The sequence below is a fragment of the Ochlerotatus camptorhynchus genome, unplaced genomic scaffold, assembly GCF_037179485.1.
Source record: "Ochlerotatus camptorhynchus isolate MF236.1 unplaced genomic scaffold, CSIRO-AGI_Acam_v1.1 ptg000458l, whole genome shotgun sequence".
NCBI lineage: Eukaryota > Metazoa > Arthropoda > Insecta > Diptera > Culicidae > Ochlerotatus > Ochlerotatus camptorhynchus.
In genome coordinates, this window is record NW_027040944.1 from 105,287 (window position 1) to 116,443 (window position 11,157).

Genomic DNA, 11,157 nt, shown 5'->3' on the forward strand with positions numbered 1-11,157 from the left:
AAAGGGCTTTCTGAACTATTGGTTCTCTTCCAGCGGGAAAGTACCTATTATATTATGATGGTTTCAATTTGATCAACCAAGCTCAATTGGTTCCAAATCAGGCTGATCAATCTCCCAAAAATTGAGCTGATTTGATGGCGAACTCATTCTGCACTGGCTTATATGGGAATTGCTATAAGAAGTGTACTTTTGTCCTCATCGTTCTAGCCCTACACCATAATGATTTACGTAAAAAGTTGTCCATCGGAACCCCCCCCCCCACCCTTCCATACGTGAAATTTTCCCAGCAACCACTTTGTTGAAAACCACGATTTAATTGAATGTCTAGAAAATTAGTTATTAATTTATTTCTAAGTTGATAACTTTCTGGTAGGATTAATCATCTGCTTTCAGGGCAACACTGCATGTTGCCCTTATGACATAATAGCCTGGATTGTTTTTCCTATTATTCCAACTTGTCTGCTGAGAAGTAAATGGAGCATGTCAGAAGTACATCATCTTCCTAATCAATTAATAACTAATTATCCTAACGTTCTATTTTTCAATTCCCACATAAACTTTAAAGGGCCAAGTGCAGTATGAGCTCACATCCTAATGAGAATAAATTTGATGAGAATGAATAGGAGCTGATTTTAAATCGTTTGAACTTGGTCGAGCAAAATCATGAACCATGAAAATTCCATGCGCATGGATCGGTAACAAATAACCCCGCCGGTAATTGATTTGTAATCGTTTAACTCATCTTCCGCTTGAAATACTTCTATAAAACCACAATCTCTCAAAGCTCAAAAACTGAATACCATCTGGTTCAAATCAATCAGCTGTACCAGCAACACTAGAGTGTGACAGGACTACTCGATCAACAGTTCTCCGTTGTTTTCTTTATCACCAACCAGCCACTTTTAGCATGCACGCAGGACGTAGGTACGCTGCCGATCTCCCTGGAGCTCGCCGAGCTTAGCTCATGAGACACAGCACATGTGACACGAATGAGGCACGTAGGAATAAAAAAAAGACGCGAAATAATTCGTCTCGAAATGTACCAGGCACCTACGATCTGATTGAAAGCGTGTCTCTATCACGCGGGATGGATGCACGTGTACATTAACTCTGTGGGAAGGTTTCCTAGTTATCTAAGAAAATTATGTTTATAATATTTTTCTCCAGCTTCTGAAGCAAAGTGTAGATTACATTAACCAGTTGATTTATTTTAATGGTGCTGTAAACCTAAGTTCCATAAATATTAGTAAAAACATGTTTTTAAAAATGTTCACAGGTAAACAAAACTTTGAACACACACACTATAATATAAATAGATGAGGATTACAAGCGATCTGTAGCCATACATACGGAGTATATTGAGATCATAGCCAAGTGTTCTCCCAATAGCTACGTTACATTTACATATTTTAAGATATTTTACCCAAATTTATGTGTTGGAACAATGTCACCCCTTATGAGGAATAATATTGGTCTATTTTTTTTTTAATTTAATTTCGGTAAAACGAGATATCAATTTTAATCAACCATTTCTATGACAGTCGTAAATATACCATTGATTAATATATTCAAATTCTTGAAATTGTTTTCCTTGCTAGCATATGAAGAGTGGTACAATGCATCGTTTATTGGGGGAACTATTTCAAAAGTACTATTTTCAACTACTCAATGAAATACTGACCAAATTATCTTATTAAAAAAATCATGGAAAAGGATTGTTAAGAAACGAAAATTGAACGATGCAGTGACCGACTTCACCCCGTTAATGTCAATGACAGCCGACGATTTTTTTTTATTTATCCTTAACCCTCCGTTACACGCGCTGTTGTACTTTGTACAACACACATGAGTTTTCCATTGCCATTTTGTTACTGAGTTATCAATCGATCTGAAACCAACGAGTATTCCTCAAAAAACTTGTTTTGATCTAAACAAGCTAAACTTTATTTTTACAGTAAACACCTAAAAAATGCGGATAATAGGGAAAAAGTAAATGGAAACCGCGAAAACCGTGACCATACTACGTGGGATTTGACTTAATTGATTACAACATGGAATATATCGAGATCCTGACCAGATAGAAAGTTACTGTCTCTGACAAAGTTGTTCAGGAGATCATAGCTTTGTCGCTGGCGGACAGTAGTTCAGAATTTTCTCACTACGTAGCGCTAGTATACATGTGGAATTTTCACATGTGATATATCTCGAGATCCTGACCAGACAGATAGTTCTTGTCTTTCACAAAGTTTTTCAGGAGATCAAAGCCTATTGCTTGGTGATCAATAGTTCAGAATTTGCTCACTACGCGATGCTAGTATACACGTGAAATTCTCATATAAAATATCTCGAGTTCCCAACTAGATAGAAAGGTACCGTCTTCGACATAGTTGTTCAAGAGGTCAAGGCTTTTTCGCAGGTGGACAGTAGTTCAGAGTTTTCTCAGTTTGCGGTGCTACTATAGATGTGAAACTCTTGCATATAAAATATCTCTAGATCCTGACCAGATTGAAAGTAAATGTATTCGGCAAAGTTTTTCAGGAAGTCAAGATCATTTTTTTGGGTGACAATAGTTCAGAATTTTTTCACTATGCGGTGCTAGTATATACGTGTCTTTCAATAGCTCGAGATCTTGATCAGCTAAAAAGTTGCTGTCTTCGGCAAAGTTGTTTAAGGGGTCAAGACTTTTTGACTGGTAAACAGTAGTTAAGAATTTCCTCACCACGTCGCGTTAGTATACATGTACATTTCTCGCATATGCTATACCTCGAGATCCTGATCAGATAGAAAATTACTGTCCACCAGCCAAAAATACTTGACCCCCTGAACAAGTTTGCCGTAGACAGTAACTTTCTATCTGCTCAGGATCTCGAGCTATTGTATATGCGAAAATTGCACGTATATACTGGCGCCACGTAGTGAGAATTTTCTGAACTACTCCACCGACGAAAAGATCTTGACTTCCTGAAAAACTTTGCCGAAGACAGTAACTTCTTATATGGTAAGGATCAAGAGATATTTTATATATGCGAGAATTTTACATATATCCTAGCGCCGCGAAGTGAGAAACTCTAAACTACTGTCCATCAACGAAAAGGCCTCGACCTTCTGAACAGCTTTGTCGGCGACAATAACTTTCTATCTGGTCATGATCTCGAGATATATCACATGCGATAATTTCACATGTATTCTAGCGCTACGTAGTGGAAAAATTCTGAACTACTCTCCACCAGCGAAAAGATTATGATCTCTAGAACAACTTTGCCGAAGACAGTAACTTTCTATCTGGTCAGGATCTCGAGATTATCCATGTTGTAACCAATTAAGTCAAATCCCACGTAGTACGGACACCGTTTACGCGGTTTCCATTCACATTTTCTCAATTATCCGCATTTTTTGGGGGTTAATTGTGATAAAAATTTAGCTTGTTTAGTTAAAAACAAGTTTTTCAAACAAGTTGGTTTCATATCGATTGGTAGCTCGGCTGCAAAATTGCAATGGAAAACTCACGCTGTTGTACAAAGTACAACGCGCGAGTACTCGTGTTACAAAAGTGGGCGCGAGTAACGGAGGGTTAAAAACAATCCACTGTTTCTAATTCTACTAACCTACTAACTTGATGAAACCCCTTCCAACCCCTTGAACAAAATATCTGTTTCCGTTTGCTTTACTATTCACCAGGCTCCTCCTCCATGTCGTTCATTTATATATAAAAAAACATAATGCTCTAGCCCCTTGGAGCAACGAGGAGCAAGCCGGGACCCATGCATTTGAAAAGTAGAGATGATTTCCCATAGAATCTATAGCATGTAATCTTTTCGAACTGTTTCAGCAGATTGTACAGTATACATTTACGTAAAGAATTATGGTTTTTCGTACCACTAATCATGCATTATAAACATTTCTTCATAGTTTAGAGCAATTTAGACAAATTTATCCAAATCCAAAAATATGTGCATCCTTATTCCCCTTCAAAATGCAACCTGTTGTGCTCAAATTTGTTCATAATTTGATGCGTAACGGGCATTTTAAGTGGGCCTTAAATTGTTGGATTTCGAACATATAGATCCACAAAATCAGCTGGCTAAGCAGCGTTCAAAGTTCTGTCAAAATCTAAATCTTATCAAAAAATCAAGACATTTTGAGATAAATTTAGGGACTGTTCATAAACTACGTTGACAGTTTAGGGGGGGGGGTTGACAATTATCCACGGCACATACAAATTTTAAAAACTTTGAATGGACAATTGTCTGCGCAGGGGGGAGGGGTGTCAATCCCAAAAAACTGTCTACTTAGTTAATGAACAGCGCTGTATTTACTGTTTCGGAAATACAATGTACATTAATAATATTTCTTACGATTAAACTTAGTAGAACGGAGGTCGGTGCACATAAATGGAGCGTCACATATCATATAAGTTTACATTTTATATCATGTAAAATTCTGAGACATTTCATGCAGTGTAGCAAATATTGTAGACAAAAGCCCATTGTTGTAAACAACATTGTTTACAAGTTGATCGGTTGCGCGAAATGAAATAGAAGTTTACGTGAATGAATGTTTACATCACAATTAAAATTCAGAATTTTTATTTGTGTATTGTTCCCAAGCAAATTGATTAAAGTACCCCATTCTAGTCAAAAATCTAGTACTACACAATGTTGATTTGGATTGATTGAAAGTTTGACAGATAAAATGAGGAGTTAGTTGATTTTCCTATGTTTCGAGGGGTGAATCGATTAGCTTGGGACCTAAGATAGTACCAGAGCTGAGCCAAAAAGTTGAGCACGACCTACTAGTCTTAGAGTTACCTCTATGGTTTAACTGCTAGATAACTGTTAAAATGAAGCATATTCTAATCATTATACCCTGTAAATCTCCAGAACCGGAAGTCAGATCGGTATGATTTTTTTTCCTCACATGTGGATATAGATGAGGTCTACTGTTAAAAAAAATCATGTTGATGAAGTGTACCGTTGATTTAAAAAAAATCATTAACTTAAATCATTCTGCCCTATATATCTCCGGAACCGGAAGTAAGATCGAGAAAAAAGAGAGATATCAACCATATTGATCGGATAAGCCATCTCAAAAAAAGCTTGCGTAGATGAAACGCGTCCACAGACGCACATACAGACATCAGCAAATTTCATCTTGCCGGGTCGATTTTTCATGTTCAATTTGATTCTACGATGTCGCAATCAAACTTTCGAGCCAGATCGAGCCGAGCTATATCGATTGGGAATGTTTTATACAGGTGAGATAGCTTGTGTGGATGGCTAAATCGTGTGAAAATCGATTCTAATACCTATGTTACGGTACTAACAAAAGTAAAACAGTTTTGGAAAGTCAGAGCTTTTGATATTAATACACATGTTTTTTTTTTATTAAAATTGATTTTTATAAAAAAAAAAAGTTCAGGGTTGTGCCCAAAGCACGACAACATTGTTGACGTAGAACTTCGAGATTATTTTGCTATTCCATTCAATAATATATAAATGACAAAATAAATGGTTTTGAAATTTAATTGAAAATTCGATACCCTTGATATTTTTCACGGATGTCCCTTGGAACTTTTATTAGAATTCTCTTGAAATTATCAATACACAGTTCAGCTTCGAACCTGTTCGGATACGGTTGTGTATAAGTTTATTTCTGTTTTGTGCGTGCGTTCGCTGATTTTGCCAGATTAGCGCTGGCACTCTGCCTCCCGGACGGTTATACGTGTGTGATTGGTGGTTTTCTCGCATTCCGAGAAGTTTTGGAATCGAAAAAGAAAACGTGATGCATCATGTTTGCAGGCATCAGAAGAAATGTCGCTATCTGCGTTGTTTGTTTTTTTCTTCGCTTGTGCTCCCGGTACAGAAATTTGTGGCGTCGCGTTTTTGATTTCAGTTTGTTTACGCGTTGTATGATTTTGTGAGCGGTCGCTTCGTGTTCGCGTCATGGAGCAATCGACTACATTCGACCAGAGGATTGATCCCCGTAGGGCGGGTCTATGATCGGAGCTACTACACCAAGCGTGACATAGCTGCTTGCAAGGGATTCAGTTGGACTGATTTGGTGAGATTGTTCCATTTTTCTACTTTTGTCTATGTGTGGAGGCGAACCAGCCTAAGGCTGAAAGCCTCCTAAATAAAGCTAAATAATAATAATAATACTTTTGTCTATTTAAACTTAATTTCTATGAATGCGTATCGTTTGGAATCATTTGATTCGGATGAGACTCTTAACTTTTATTTGTTTACATTGTGTTTCAATTGGTATTCTTAAGAACTTCACAAAATAAGGTTTCAATATTTAAATTGAGCACCTCGATTAGCCAGGTGGCTGCCGCTTTTGCTTACTGAGTAGAAGACCGTCGGGGATCCACATTGTAAAGATTCCCTATTTTCAGCTTTTTTACAGGCTGGAGTTGTTGTTTGAACCATTTAGTTTATCAATTTAATTTATCTGTATAACAATTATTCACAAGCATTCTTCCAGGTCAATTCAAGAATAGTTTGATGATGATAAATCTTCCTAATATTCACAATACAGTTATGACCCGATCCTGTCAATCTCTCCGCGCATCAGACTGTTATTTTTCAATAATTCCACATAATTGTAATTTCATACCTTCCTCCTTCAAGATGAATGTTTAAGATACACATACTTTGCTAGCTGACAAAATGGGGTCATTGCTGTATAATTATTCTCTTTTTGCAGCCTTCATTCAGACTGGATCTATTGATTTAAATTATTTAAGTTTTCTTCCAGCTCTTTGATGACGGAACATCACTAAATTTATACTGTAATGATTCACTCTTACAGCTTTCAACCTGGTTTTGTCTGTTGATTTGATTTGTTTGAATTGGTTTTCAGCTCTTTGGTGTTGGCAGTCACGGGCGATCAATTTTGCTCATGCTCATGCTCTAAGTTCATTTTCAGCATTTCGATGATGGAACGTCTTCAGATTTATATTATAATGGGGCTTATTACGGTTGTCACATCACGGTGAAAAGTTGTCACTTGTCGTCACGGTGAAGTGATTTCCATTTGATTTGTACGGTAATCACGGCTCTTATTCTGAGTATCACTTTCTTATCACCGTGTAGTGACACCCGTAATAAGGCCCAATGATACACCATTTGGCATATGATTTATCGCGTATTTCTGTTGTTCATTACATACCAGGTGAGGGCTTAATCATGTTTTGCCATCTAGTGTTTTGGTTTTGAGATGCTCGATAACCTTAGAGGGACCGGTTTTGCTTAATGAGCAGAACATCATGAGTTTAATCCCAAGCTCTCCCACAACATAACACAACACAAACATATCAAGTATCATTCTAGCTAAAAATATTTATTTGCATAATATAACCTGGAAATTTCAGGGTTACATCTTCCTTATTGGGAGCTGAGGAGACATAGAGCTGCATCATATTGTATGTAAAATAATTATTATTTTCATTGCGGAATACCAGTTTTTTTTATCCATATAAATGTATTTTCATTATTACGTATTTTAATGTTCTGATATATTTCATTTCTCCATTACATATGTTTACTATATATATAAATAAATACTGGGTTGGGAGGGAGCATCAGGGTATCATTTGACATGGAACTGGACGATTGGAGTGGTATGACAACCGGAGTCTAGGAGGGAATAAACACTATCATTTTCTTTATCCTACCGATTCGATTGTGATGGTGTGAATTCTACTCCAACAGTTTCATGGAGATTGACGCGCCCTTCTTAACAAACCATCCTGTAGGAAGCTTAATAAGTATTGCGAATTGCGTTATTCGATTTGTTGGATCGTATCGTTGGAAGGAGATTCTTAAATTCCCGTGGATTTCGCGTAAGTGTCTCTGCTTACGGGTCCACCCCACCGTTTTTGGCCCTTCATACAGCGATATTGTGAATTCAGATCGGTAGCTCAAATTGATCTTGCTATTAAGTGGAGCTGCATACAAGACAAGATCTTCGAAGGGATGGTGGCTACCTTACATACATACATACATACATACATTCTCTTGAAATTATCAATACACTCGGAATTTCTTTGAAAGTCGCATAAGAACTCTCTTTACATTCTTCTCGGAATTTATTTAGAATATTCATTAGAAATTAACCTGTAATCCTCGTAACAATCGTCAAGTAATTGCACACAGAACCAGGGCTCTACATTTTCGAAGCTCTAAAATGAACTCGAGATTTGTTTCTCTCATACAAACGTGTTCATTTCTATAACGTCTAGCTAGACTATCAGCAAGAAATGATAATGAAAAAGAAGCACGCTTAGAAGGAAACGCTGGCTGTGGATCTTCTCGTCGTTGCTTTGCTCATCGGTTTCAATGTGAGTAACGTCGATTTTCTAGTTAAACGAAACCTCATTATGGCTTTCAATCCCCTTTCACGAACACTCTATCACCGCTCTTTCAATTTGTTTAAAATGCGTTATGTCCCGTTTTCGTTAATTTTTTTTTTTAGATAAATATGTGGATGGAAGATAAATTAAACATATTACGTGTAATCTTCAAGTATTTTCACGTGAGAAATGCTTTAAATATGTAATTTCATTTTCCGTCATATACGTCATAATACTTCTGTTGATGTGTTTCATGAAAGAGAAAACTATCACAATCGAGCGCTTTTTCGCTCATCCGGTTCACCGAACCTTGAAAGGAAGACCAATGGAGAGACGGGAGAAAGGGATACAAGCGATTGAATATTTGTTTGTGCACGCCGACTGAGGTTCTAGATGCTGCGAAGCTGTTCGACTTTAACAAAAAAAGAAAGCCAGCAGTCTCTTCGTCGCATCGATTTGGTCGATTGAAGCTGATATTGTGACGCACAGAACCACCTAATAATTCCACTTTGATCTTAAGCAATTGACTTGGCGTTGTCGTCAAAAATCATAACGTAACAGGTATAACTGTAAGGGAAAAAATATTTTTTTTTTATTTAATTGTAGCTTGTTTAAAAATTATTTCCGAGAAAAAAATTAACGACAATGTCCCTGACTAATTTATTTAGGATTCCGTTCACTTTTTTGACCTGAATTTGCACCGAAAGCAAATTATTACCACTTCTATATAGCGGCGCCGGTGGTGTAGTGGTAAGCGTGATTACCTCTCACCCCAGCAGGCCTGGGTTCAATCCCAGTCGGCGTCGCCGAGATGTTCTGAGGCATAACATCTCTGATCACGCCTTCCTTCGGAAGGAAAGTAAAGCCGTTGGTCCCCGGTTCATGAGTTGATGGGTCGACAGGTAGAGTCCAGGTGTGGAAGCTGCCTTCCTGGCGTCGGTAGCATTGGTGCTCAGCACGGAAAACAAGATCGACGGAAAACAAACCAAAGGAAAAAAAAAATCTATATGGAGATTTTTATCGCTTCCTACCAGAGGATCAGCGCCATCTCTGTGGAAAAGGCCAGTTGAAATGATTAATTAGTTTTCTTGCATACTTTCTGCTTCCGAGTTGTTAGTGCATTCACTTTTGTTACCCAATTAAAACCTCGATCGCACAAGATCTGCGGTTCAGTTGGCTGATATGTGTTTAAGGGAAAAAAATCGGCGAGGCTCGGCAGTTTGATACACGGGTTGAGAGTGCCAGTCACGCAAAATTGGTTGAGAAATTGGTTAGTGTTCGATGTAATTGTGACTTGCAATTAATAGCGCGCAGTGGTAGGAGTTGATCCCTTGTAGTAAGGCCGGCACTGTTTTCCCACTGACAGGCACTGTGGTAATAAAAGTAAATTACTGTGGAGTGAGGGAGGAGACGGTGTTGTATGTACGCTTGTATACATATGGTATTCTGAAATAGAGCTACTTTTGTGAGTTTCGGTTGGTGGCGATATGCTACCAAATAGCATTTAGGGAAAGTTTTGTGGTTGGTATGATGTGGCGTGATTATTCGGGCCTTTATCGGGTCGTGTCTATGGGTTAATGGTGAGAGGGAAGCGTGGTGCATGGTATTGGTGAAACAGCAATAAAATAGATCCGAAAACATGAAATGGCAGGCTTGTTGCAGATCATTTAAGGGAGACCATTCCTTTTTTTAATTTAATTATATTTCCATTAGTTTTCATATGAGCTTTACCTTAATCTGTATTGCCGAACAAAGTTTCCTCATCATATTCCCTGCCCCTTCCTTAGTTGATGTTGTTCTAATTTCCCTGCGATTGTAGATAGGTTCCCAGGTGTATAATACGATGCATGATTTGATTTGTTGTTATGCGAGGAAATATCACTGATCCCAAGTGATACTAAGCGGCAAGACACTTGATTATCTGCTTAATGTATTTGATGACCATTAGAGTAATGTAGGGCAAACATTGTAGTGGGGAGAAAGTTCATTTTGAGGTTTTCGACGCCTGTGCAACATAAAACTCATTGTTTTGGTACTTGTTTGGAAGGTATATTAGAGCCAGACTTTTCCCCAAAAAAACAACAAAAATTGGAGACGTTTTCGAAGAATTATAGGCAAACGTGTGCTTCGGGATGATACATTATACATTTTTACCAAATTGCGAACTTACTGTATTAATTGTGAAAAAAAAACACTATCACCAAGTACTGGCAATATCTGCGCACAAACATGTGGTTTCTTTATATCCTTCACACCATCATGGGGTATTTAAAGATTTGTAGTGCAAACTTCTCTAAAACTGTCGTTAAGTTTGCGAACTTTTACTTCATTGCAATGCGGTCCGAAACATCCATTTAGTGAAAAATAGTTATTTACTCCGTTTCCTTTAATTTTACATGGTTAGTGTTACGTATCGCATAACTTGCTGCCTTTTGTAAAAACTTAAGCTGATACTTGATCTAGAAGTCTTTCTTACGCAACTTTTGTTAAACAAAAAACTTAGAATCAAAAAAAAAACTTGTGTTACTCCATGCGTGAAGTTAACGACTTACTTAGTTGAACATGCTTAACGTCAAATATCAGACTTAAAGTTGTCATTTTATACGATAGCAGAGGAGATGAAGGTATAGAGTAAATAGTGCTGTTAGAAAACGGCAGTGCGAAGATTGTATATAGAGAGTAGAAAGCGAGCAAAGACCAATTTTGAGGAAGGCACAAATCAGAGAAAACATTATTTTTTTTAGATACACCCTCATAAAAACCGAAAAGTGATCAAATCAGGCACTAGACATATGGTTTATGAG